Source organism: Trichoplusia ni, chromosome 8 (genome assembly GCF_003590095.1).
Source record: "Trichoplusia ni isolate ovarian cell line Hi5 chromosome 8, tn1, whole genome shotgun sequence".
Taxonomy (NCBI): Eukaryota; Metazoa; Arthropoda; class Insecta; order Lepidoptera; family Noctuidae; genus Trichoplusia; species Trichoplusia ni.
The window spans coordinates 4596182-4609035 of NC_039485.1; positions in this window are offsets into that span (position 1 = coordinate 4596182).

Here is a 12854-nt window from a genome sequence, read left to right on the forward strand (position 1 = left end):
TTTTAATTGTGTTATATATTTACCTACACAAAAATGCAATAACTTGCTATAAGTGTTGTAATGTAAATTCTTACCTTCACTATTTTTTGTTAGTCTGTGGTGGTAGGCAGCACTACGCATTACATACTCTGTAGATGTCACTAGCGCTAACATTGTTAAAAGTTTTGTCTCAAAGTTAAATAAAATAATTAAGTATATTTTAAATATTTTTCATTAAAAAACAACAATAAGTTAAAAAATATACATTTTTAAATTAAATAAAAAAACAACAGAACAGCAATAAAATAAAATCTAACATCTGAACGCTAACATATACCTATCAATAACAAACTAGACAGTATGTTTCGTAACATAGCAACAAATTCACAGTTAAAGCTCTTAAATTCCTCATTTTCCATGAAATTCATGAAACTGAAACTCTTAAAGCTACATCAATTACGTCTGCTCTAGATTTCGTACTAAACAAAATTTGAAGAACTGTTTGCTCAGAAAATGTTAGACTAACAACTTATATTTTAATAATCTTAAATTACTTTGTAAGTTATAACAAATTTTGTACCAAATTTTAGTTTAAATGAGACCTCAGCCAATATTTTTATTTAGATAAAAACAGCTTTGAATATTAAGCACCGTTTTCATTGGCAAGCTTATGTTGCTATGTCATTACTTTAGTCAAACAGTTGTCTGATCAAAATAGTATCTAAAAATTACATTCCGATGAGATTTTGATGCATTATTTTTGTTTTTATGTATTTCATTGTAGTTCAAGTGCATATGTTATTTGAAATCCAGCTTTTTTATTGTACATAAATATATATTAGTTAACTGTAAATAAATAATTTGTAAAAGTTTCTTGTTCCATAATAAGTTGAACAAAACACTGAGTAACGATAGTTATAAAACGGCGCGGCCGAGTACCGTTTTGTGTCATTCTTTATAATGCTTATGATTCCAAAAATATTTAGGAAGCATCTGCTCCAGTGACTTTCTGACGAAATGAGTACATAGATTTAAAATAGTCTTTGCCAATGTTGTTGTCAAAAGTATGTGGTATTTTATTATCCTGTATAAATCTTCTTTTGTTTCGTCCACTACCACATTTTCAAAATGTATTTCTGCCCTTACTGCGCTATCACTATTATAACATGTATGGACCTTCTCTAGTTACAAAATATCACTTTCATAACCTTACCTTATTCCAAGCGATTCATTCACCCATGAGATGGTTCCCTAACAGCAAAGTTTTTGTTTGCAATGCCACGGCTGCCAAAATTGCCTAAAGCCAGGCTTGTTTTAACCCTACAGATTTCTCTCATATTTACGTTTGGGTATGGTTACGTAAATCCTCCAGGTCGCGTGTGAATAATTTTCGCGTATCATATTTAATTTCGTAACGAGTTTTTGTTTGTTATGCCGAGTGATCTTCAGCGTAATTTGATTGTTTTTTGTTTTCGAAGGTATTCTTGTCTCTTATTAAGATATGAATAGACATAATAGATATTAACGTCTCTTTTACGCGTGTATTATAACAAACACGTTGATAATAGTTATTTGGAACTAATTGTTAATATTAGTTATTAAATTGTCATAAACCCAATCCGAGAGGTTCGAATCATGTAATTGAGAAAAGAAGCCCAAAGAGCTGAAATATAGAGTTCGAACATTTAGCAAAGTAAGATTCAGAAAGCAAAACATTACTTCCAAAGGATTTCATTTATATACAAAGTATTTTCATCAATATATCCAGAAAGACTGAAAGCTAACCCGAACTTATCGTAGATTTTATCCCAATTTCTGCTCTTGCTTTGCAAGAGAAACAGAATTATACGAATAAACCAAATGGACTCCAAACTAAAACTAAAAATTGTCCATGTATACAAAACAATTTTTTCCTCGCAAAAATTTGATCCAAAATAAAACATATTACTTTCAGTAATCAGCTCAATGTTGTCTACCATCCAGAGTCGCGACCACACAATTAATGGATACGTAATTCCCAATCACAACAACGAAAACGAGAAACAAGAGGATTTTTTACGTTAATGTTATGTGTAATGGGAAACCGTTAATTATTCCGATTTATAAAGTGGCCTGAATGCTATGGATGTGTAAATTGTAAATATTGTTTTGTTGGTTTAATCTTACCATGGAGTATTGCTCTAATGAGAACGGTTCAAGTGTGAGTTAGACTAGCAAAATCGGATCATCATCATCATCAGCCCATATACGTCCACTGCTGGACATAGGCCTCCCAAATTGCAAGCCATCGAAATCTATCTTCGGCAGCTCGATTATAGCGAAATCGGTGGGGAGACAAAGACTTTGCCATCCACCATCAAATTTATCAACGTAACAATAGTTGTTAAGCCTCGATCTTTAATTTTATTATTAGTATTATAGCGATAGCAAATATACGAAATCTGTGAAAATTTCACGGCAACCAAAAAAAATCCTTTCTATTACTCTTGGAGATATTTCTTACCTGAGCCATTACTATGAACTGAGTAAGGGCTTAGACTAGTTCAGTACATTTGAACGATTTTATCAGCGCTCGGAGATTTTAACTTGTAAGCAGCTAAGTCTTGTGAAAACGAGACGGTGCTTTACACTTCAGTAGTGCGGTCGCTTTTCAACAACAGGGAGTCTTTCTCTGAGAGCACATATACCGCGCAAAATATTAGTAGAAAATATAGTTTCCTCTTTTGACAGATGTAAGGCATTTTATAATAATAAGAAATTAAATATGACTTAAAAAATATAAGAGTCAACAGCCAACTAGACATCACTGTCATTGATATTAAATCCGCCTTATTCCCAAGTCTTAAGGTTCATTTTTGTAAATCATTGTTACCGCAGTACGTTCGTTCATCCATGCCATTTTAATTGGACATGCTTGTTTTCTTTCAGGCAATTTTATGAAAGACAATGTTTATTTTAAAAGGCCTTTTTATTGCTGGACTCAACTTTGTTTTTTAACGGTCGGAAAATCACGATTTACAAGCTTCAAACAAAATTCATTATTCACATCAACTTTCATAAAATAAAATTCAAGACAGCAAGATAGCAACAAGTTTACTGGCATTATATTTTTAAAGATATAAAATACTGAAACTATTTAGAATATTAAAACAAAACGTATTTAGTAATTACCGAAGTGCTATATTTACTAAATGTATAGAAAATATGAATGTATTGTTAAAGAAGTCATCAAATAAATGTCCCGACACTTCTAACTCACTAATCACTTTCAATCTAACAATATTACTCCAGAATCAATTTAATTATGTGTTTAAACATCCCCAATATACTCTAATCTGTAAAGCAATTTGAATCTTAACACAATCCAACAAGCTTGACTTTCTGAACAGCAATATATCCTAAAAAAATCTAAGTAAGTTTGACAAAAGTGAAAGCGGTTGCGACTAAAACACACGGGTATCGCTTTAGGCAATTACCCAGAACATAAAGAAATTAAACTCGGGAATTAAAAGTTGGGACGGCTAAGAAAATTATTTTTCTGCCTATTTTGACGAAACACGAAATTGATTTAATCACACTACGCCCTTATATTATAAACGCGAAAATATCTGAATATGTTTTCGGGTGTTTATTTCGGATCGAATACCAACAGTTTGAAAACCACATTTTACCTTGTTACTTTACTTATGTACATTAAGTTGGTATAAAAATAAATACTAAACTAATTAAACTGGCATAATAGGTTATTCAACAATACATTCCAATACAAAAGCATTTGTTTCTAACATATGATATTGAAAAAGTAATAACTGTCTATGTTAACAATGGTCTCAATACTGAACGGAAAGTACGGGAGTATTGGATGGAGGCGTTCCTTTTTTATGTATTTATTAAAAAGCGACCTTTTGGTTTGCAATGTTATAAGCAGATATGTAAGTTTTGTAGGACAATATCAATAGTGCCAGGGAAGCATTGATAGAATGCGCTTAGTCAGGCTAAAAGCCTGAAAACACGTAACTCAGATCTCCAAAACAGTCTACGGATTGTGAATGCAAAATACCTTGAAGTTCTTAATCGGAAAATTAAATGGTAATAAAAAGTATAATGAAGTAAAAATACTCTAAGTCCGATTTAAAAAAAAATCAACATTTAATCAAAATCTCTGTGTTAAAGCACAGTATTAAAATTAAGCTCATCTCTGAAACACGCATTAAAATGTAAAAGCAACAAACACATCTGCGATCTCCGAATGTTACACTAATTTTTCAACGAAACGAACATTAACGTTCAATTTTCGAACGTAGAAAGTTAAAACGCCACTGTTTGTACGTTCGAAAAGTCAAAGTTTAAAATTAAAACGCGATTGAAAAGGAAATCTGTGGCGAGTCGGCAACCCTAGGTGCGCAAACTCGAGGTATCGTTCCAAAGTTCTCCAGTCCTCATACATACTTTGTTTATGAGCACATGCCTAGTTTGTTCAAAAGTATATAACTTCGAAGTTAAAGTACGCGGAACATGTTTGCACTGTTTATTTACAGCCATTGAATATAACTGGTTGATATTATGAATGATGTTGGCTAAGTGAAGCTAGGGCTGGCATTGAACTGTGTTAGCAAATCAAAGTAATGTATGGGCGATAAGGTTGTCACTAGCATTGGCAAGTGTTGGTGTCAAGCTCAAGGCCAATGGGGGAAATAAATGGTGCTTTTTGTTTTATTTTCGGCCGGAAAATGTTTGTATATTTTTGTTATGTGGTGACAGTACAATACAATTGATGGAAAAGGAGATTTGGTAGTCTACTAATATTTGGTTGCTCATATGATTAATGTGATCTATTCTTATGTTCAGCTAATAACGATAATATTACCAAAACTATTTTTAATGGAAGAATCTGCTATCTTTTATTGACTTGATATTTAACACTAGAGATTTTTATTGAGTTACTAGCTGTTACCCGCGACTTCGTCCGCGTGGTTAGAAAATATAACTTATGATTTTTTTTAAATCGGATTAGTTTTTTGCGTTTCTGCCCTTAGTTATAACATATTTCATTACTGATCTGCTCCTATTAATCATAGATTGATAGTAGATATATATCATATGCCTTCCTGAGTTAATGGACTAACACTGAAATAATTTTTCATACCGCTCAGTAGTTTCTGAGATTAGGGCGTTCAAGCGTGACAAACTCTTCAGCTTCATAATATAAGTAGGTATGTGTAGGTTATGTGCGTGCATATAGGAAAAATTAAACTTTACTAATAGAAAGTCATGTTATTTTTTTTGCACCTCTGGCAAGTCACTTTTCCTTCAAAGATTGGACAGGGTTTTTCATACACACTGTATATACCCAAACAAAGTCGTCTAATAGCGTGGGGACGTGGCAGCAAGTCCTCAAGATGATGGTAGTGTTTCAATCCTTTACTCACCGATCGCGTGCTTCTACCGGCCAGAAATATGAGACGGTGGGTCATTTTCTCGTGTTGTTTCTGGTCATGATAATTCGATACGAAATATATTTGTAAAACCTTTGGTTAATTTTTAGGCAATCATGACCAATAAGGTGGTAAACTTGGGCTTGCACATTCAATGTCAGCATAAATCGGCCTCCTTAAATCTGTTGCACCAAAAGATGGAATGTGAAAGGTCACCGCTTAGCAGTCTTAATATTTCTGAAGGATTTTTTAATATTTCAATACGTACTTTCCTAACTGAGAAGAACATACCGTTTGTTTCTTTTTGCCGTTTAACACCTTCATAATATATACCGAACCATATCTGATGGCGGAATCTGTAGCGCAGTCAATCATAGGAGTATAGGAAAATGCTCTCCGTTCCTTATCAACCTAAGAAAGGCCGCCATGCCTTGCGGCAACATTTTGAGACACATCCGATACGTTATGTCAGATGATTTCGACATTGTTCAAAGAATGTCGAAGGCGATCAGAATTCAAATGTTCGTTGCGCTCTTTTTCTGTCTCTTAATGCCGTTCTCCAGTTATTCTCTCTTTCTGACTTTCTAATTGATTATGAATATTTTAGTGTGTGAGTGTTCGGTACAATTTATGTTTATCTCGGTCAAACTGTTGACCATCACGTTCATCACTTGTTTCAAAAGACTTATTAGTAGATATGCAAATTCGCTGAGTACTCAAGCATAATTTTCTATCAGTAAACGTCTCCGACTCGCGATACAATGCGTGACGTTCACGTTCAGCGGACTGTCGCGCATGTTCTGCACTTGCCTCTAGAGATCTAGAAGCAGATGCGTAGATACGCTGAGATATGAAACGCAATTAACGCTACGGAGCGAGTTGCAGCCTGATGTTCCCGAACAGCATCAACTCTCTCCTGACGCTCTTCGATAGATTCTTGGGACCTTATGATCCTCCATATTTTAGCTCCTTTGAAACGTTGGGAAAGATTTACCTTTCTTTAGTCATGGTTATAGTTTTATTGCGAAGTTACCTGATCAAGTAAAATGTAAGTGACTCGTCCGCTGGCTACTACGTAGGTTTTATGACAATATATAAAACAATAAAGACTTCTTTTAATTTACTTTTTAAACTATGACAGACATCAAAATATGTCAAATGTTTGACAGGAGAGTAAGGTAAAGGCACCGAATTCCGCGGTGTTTTCATTATAACTTAAAAGAGCATAAATTGAGTGCTTAATATGCCTAGAAGTGTTATTTATCTTAATTTTGAAATATACTCACAGATTGACTGTATAAAAGATAAAAAATGTTAAATAGTGTAAAATGTAAAGAAGTCTAAACACCTTATTCCGATTTAAAAATTCTAATTCCAATGCATTTTGTTCCTAATTCTGAGTGTAAAAAATATTTAGGAAAGGAGAAAGGCAAATCTCTTTATTGTCTTTGGATTTTAAATCAATCTTAGTATTTAAAAAGGCTCGGTATTTAAAAACTTAATTTTCTCCTCAATTCGTGAAGAAATACTCAAGAGTTAAGTGTTTTCGATAAAAAATATAAACCTCATATTATTTTGAACTAAACAAAAACTCACACAATATAAAACTATCATCTTAAACACTATTTAGCAAATTTAGTATGAAACATGCATTCAAGTAGCTGCTAGCCTTAAACTGAGCGATTATTAAAAAACCTACACATACTAAAGCCATCATTAATTGTAAGACTATTTGTGTGTGTACATAAATTATTAAAAAAACAGCTAAATTATTAATTAAATAAGACCTTGCTTTGATAAGACCGTTTTTTTTACAATATCGAAATATGGTGCCTTTACCTTAGTAAATTAAATTTGTTATTTTTTCGCCTTTTCCGCAATTTTTTCGAATTTTCTCACCGTTTAAACCTTCCCTGGACTTCTACGAATACTTCAAGACTAAAAAAGGCCGGTTCAGCCGTTTTTGAGTTTTAGTGAGACTAACGAACAGCATTTCATTTTTATATATATAGATGACTTTTTTATTATAAGTCACTATTTTAGAGAAGCACATTATAAGGGTAGAACGATGTGGCAAATCAATATAACTATTTTTGTTACCTCCGCAATACTAGGAAACGCAAGTGCAAAACTAATAAACATCTGACAGTTGAAATGCCGAAAAACAAAAACCAAATAGATGTGTCAGCAAGAATGTATTCTGAAAACCCGAACATCTCCAAATAAAATCGTTAGCGGTTCACAATCGATTCAGAACGATGCAGTACTATCAGCGACTAAAATCAATCCACTAAAAAACATTCACAACTTCAAACATTCAAAAAAATATCTCTATCTTGGTATCTAGTAAATACTGAGTAGGATTCTGGTGTTGAAGATACTTCGCGTCGGTCCCAATTCCATTTTGTATTTGATTGTACTGAATAATTGTAAATCTGATAGCGTTTTCGAGCTTTTGCTGTTGACTGTACCGCATCAGGTTTACCTAGTGACTGTCAGCGAATCACTTATCTAGGTCAAACTGGCGCGGACAAGCTAAATAATTGAAATCACTTTGACCGGATATCGATACCCTTTTGTTTTGTTAAAAGCTACGTGTTTATCATCTAAAATAGATGTAGCGTTTACTTAGTTTAGGAATTTGTTGGATGGCTGGTGGAGGAAAATTTGGTTTTTCTCTTGTCATTGTTCGACGGCTAGGGATTATGAATTATTGTCAAGCAAAGCGTTTGTGTGATCCACGAATGCTTGTTTTGAGTCTGGGTGACTTTGTACATGTGACTTGTATGTTCGTGAACGCCTCAAATTCCTCAGTGCGGGAGACATTAAAAGTAGCTAAAAAGCTAAGAAAAAAAAGGTAGTAATTTACTGTTTAAAGTACCTATTAATTTATATGTCAGTAGTCGTTAAGTTCTAAAGTCTGTATAATAAACTTATAACAAGACAAGTAACAAGTTCTAACAAGCATCTTGAAATCGGCCTAACATCAGCAAGCGAAATCGACAAAGTACAATAATCGATCAAAACGCTCAATCTCAATCAACCTTGACTTACAGCAATCATTCAAAGATATACCCTACCACGTGACTGCTATTTATCTAATATCGAAACAAATGGGTGGAATAAAGAAGAATAAAACAAGTGTTCAAAAGGAAAGAGCAGGTTTTATTCTGTAAAAGTCCCCTTGGGCCCATCTTAAACCGAAGGAAATAGAGAATTTTTACCACTCGCACCCAGCAATGCATATTACGAACGTCGTAAGAAAAAGAAAGAAACAACATTTGAATAGATAAAAGTTTTATTCTCCTGATATTCATTTGTTTAAAACAGTACGTTGCATTCCCGACACAAATGTTTTTAAGTCTCTTTTTGCACGTTGGATGGCAATTCTCGGGATGGAATAAACGCTTCCTTAAAACACAGTAGCTTGCACTTAGTTCCTAACACTTATTGATCTATTTCAGACTTGAACAAACCAAAATGAGTGAAGATTCAAAAAAGACAGAACCTCTTTTCAAGTAAGTTCAAACAGACTAGACTGTTAAAATTGGAAACCGCATTCATGAAGTAGATTTAAAGGATCAAAAAGCGTCAGAACAAATAATGGGTATTACATTTCCATACGAACGAAATTCAAGTAATAATGTTCCTAGTGCCCCTAGTGTTAGTAGACTCGGTCTAAACGAATATTTTGGTTACGGATAATAGTCGGGGCTTGCCGTACAGTCCCGTTAGTGCATTCCCGAAAACCTAAGTGCTCTTATATTTTCTGCAGTGAATTTGAATACTAGGCTGCAGGACTATTGTAGGAGGTTCGTATAAAAACGTGGTCGTTGGGATTTTTGTCCGTTTTGTTTTTTTTTCGGCACTTTGATGGGCCTGTCTGCGTATTGGATGGAGGATTTAGGAATTGCCGTTGCAATAGTATTGTAAATCTGTTGAGTATTTAGTAGGTACCTACCTACCGACTCTACTGAATTTTGATTATGGGACATTCACTAAAATTTCAATTCTGAATTTCAACAATATTCTCAACTGACATGTTTTATTCGAGATTTAAAGGGGATATAGGGGGGGGGGGAACTGCAATTTTACCATTGTGTTAAGGGAAAAACCTTAGCTTCCTGATTAAGCAGTTCTATTTTGAGAAATGCCTTTTCGATTTGATCCTAAATGATCTTAAGCCTTCTTTAATTAATGTTTAGGACAGTGCACTCTCCTGCCGACCACAAGTCCGCAACCGTGATAGTTATAAGACAATTCTCAGTAATTATGCATGAGGATTGATGGAATAGTCTCATCTCAATGATATCTGAATCGTAAGTGCGTTTAATATTCATAAGGGATCGATTGCAAGTAACATACGCCAAGATCTTCCTTATATATTATGAAAAGGATTTTAGTACTGCTCAATATCATCTCGAATTTATTTCTTGAAATCGTAAGATGCGACGGTCGTTGTGAAATTTGTTTATTTCTTGGGTACGACGGTTGAGAGGAAAAGTATGAGTGCTGTAAGGTATTTGTACAGAAATCTCCACCCGTAGACGTTGTAGTAGATATTTGATTTGAAGGGCTGATTTCTCAATCGCCAGATAACTTTTATTCGATGAATATGTTTGACGTTTTGACAGCTTTTGTATAAAAAATATGTCAAACGGCCATATTTATTCCTCAGATAAAAGTTATCTGACGATTGAAAAATCGGGCCTAAATCTAGTAATATAAAACTGTTTAGTCCGTCAGACAGATTTCTAAAAATATTGAATACGTATATTTTATTTCTCCACACAGTTAAAAGCATTTGAAAAGATGAAGAAATGTATGTAAGTGGGGTTTAGTAACATCACTTGATAGTAAAAAACGTACTGGTAAGTGACGTCACACACGAAATAAAAAATATAAATTCACAAAACAGTTTTTTTTCTCATGGATACCAAAAAACTAGCGAGATATTTTACATTAGCTTAAGATAACCTGTAATAACAGAGTTTAGTAGAAAAAATGTTTTGTTCCAAAGCCGATTGCAATAAATATCACATAGGTATTTGATAGTTGTCAATAACCCATGTTTATTGCTCTTCATCATTTTGTTGATTAAACACATCGACTCCGTATTTAAGTTAGATCCGGGGATTAAATAAAGCTGCTGTAGGCGTAGTCAATATTTCGAAAATCAATGAAAACGGCTTATACCTCTGATTTAGAATTAAATTCTAAATCAATTTCCTGATGTTATTGATGTCATTTGTGTTTCGTGCATTATGTTCTATTACAATATTAAACTGATATGAATTAGCCATAAGCACATATTTACTATTTTCCATACGAAACAAAACCAACGTTTTGTTCTTTTTGAACCATCACTCACTAACTTGTTTAATTAAATAGTTGCCCGACTCCCACACTTAGTAATTAATGGCACCTAGACTCAGAACAAGCATTTCGTATATCACAATGCACAAACGCCTGTCCTTCGCGGGGATCGGTTTAAGAGTGGTCATCGTATTGCTTTATTGACTATCCTTATAGTAGCTTTTCTAAGGTCCTATCATCAAAAGAGCACGAGAGCCGCAGTCCATAGTTTGGGAAACTACACCACAGGCACATCTGCCTTCCTCACGAAAGTTCTTATCAATAGTTTTACTAAATACTCCTTATAAACCAAGGCTAAGGTTAACACAAAAAAGAAACATAATAATATCTTTATTAAAACTAATACGCCTCCCAAGTGACGTGAATTGTTCACAACTATAATAAAATTAATTCGCGTTGGTTATAAAATAAATTATGATATGGCCACCAGCCAACTTGCATTGTTACTCTCAATTTAGAAAGAAAAATATATGTTAGAACCTTATTGGCAAAGTCTTTGAATTACTCCCTAAAAAACTAGGTTTTCAAATTGGTTAGTATTATGCAAGTTGAATAATGTATGGGCTTTATTCAGATTTAGTGCTACAAATGCCATTTCGAATCAATGCAGTATTTTTTAGTGTAATGTCGATGTAAGACTTAAGGTGATTGGAAAGATTTATTGCTATTGTCGTTGCTGCTTTATACTGAGTAGTGTCATCTCTTTCCCCGCAAATGTACTACATGTTTATACTCTAGGCGAGTCAAACTCGCGATTCAGTTCGACTTAGTTTGACTCAGTTGGACTCGCGACCCCGCCGCGTCAGTTCATGATTAAGGACTCCGGTTGGGTCCGAAACTAGTCGAGCAATCCTGACTAATAGGCTTGAGTAAACCATTGCATTCATTTAATAATGAATCTACCAGATGTAGTGTTAAACTGATATCGAAAGTATGGAAGCAAATGTAATTAGTATTATGAAAAAAAATACCAGCCTATATAAGTACTAGTTCTGGGCAAAAGCCTCATCCCATATGTGATTAGTAAAACCTCACTTTATATTACATCTGTTTTCATCCAATGCTAAGACACAAGCTCATAAATTGACTCGCTCAACAGTAGGAGTCCCTGCACTCACATAAAATGAATTATGAAGAGGCTACAGTCTCTGCTATATTTTGAAAATTTCCTCTTAGCGAAAAAGACTTTCTCAGCTTTTCACAATATCATAAAAGCGCAAATACCAATATGTCATAATAATAGCTACATTAACACTTATCATGTGTATCTATATGTAAAAAATGCTATAAATGCTGGTTGAGGCTTAATAGAGGTCAAGGATAAACATACAGACAAGGCTGAAAACATTTCAACATATCTCTATTTATAATAAGGGTTGTATAACTAAGCGTGGCCATGAACGTACATATGTTTCATTTCGTGACGTCACACGACCAGACTGACGTACACACTATGCTAATAAGTTTAAAAAGAATATGTAAACCAAAGACAGTAAAAAACTTTTCACCCCACCTCTTTTCAATGGCTCGAACGATTTTTATCAAACATGGCCGGGAACGAAACAAACGAAATTGAAATCGTCTAACCCGTTCAGGAGCTATGGTACCGCAGATAGATGGACTCTCTCTTTTTGCTTTGGGTTTGAAAAACAAATAATCGCTGCCACTAACGAACAGTCGCAAAAAATTAAAATGTGAAAGTTAATTCTGTTCAAACTTTCATTTGACGCAAATCCGTATATGACATTATCAAAATCGTCCAACGATTCTGTGTTTCCACCTTTACGTAACCTTGCACTGTTCTATAATTTAGTGGGTCTGTGCCCAGAATAGGTATGCGGCAAACGGCTTAGAACTATGGTTGGGTTAGCCTTTAGGTTAGATGTATGGGTCTAAGCTTGCTAGCACCGCAAGCATGTGTATATTCTGTGGTATCGTATGGAACACATGTTCAGCTGACCAGTTTGGATTTCTGATATTTCGTTTGTGTCGTGACGTAATTTTTGACGGAATGTTTTACCATGATAGTTGTGAGTGATTGGGAATTCATCACAAGAACTCATT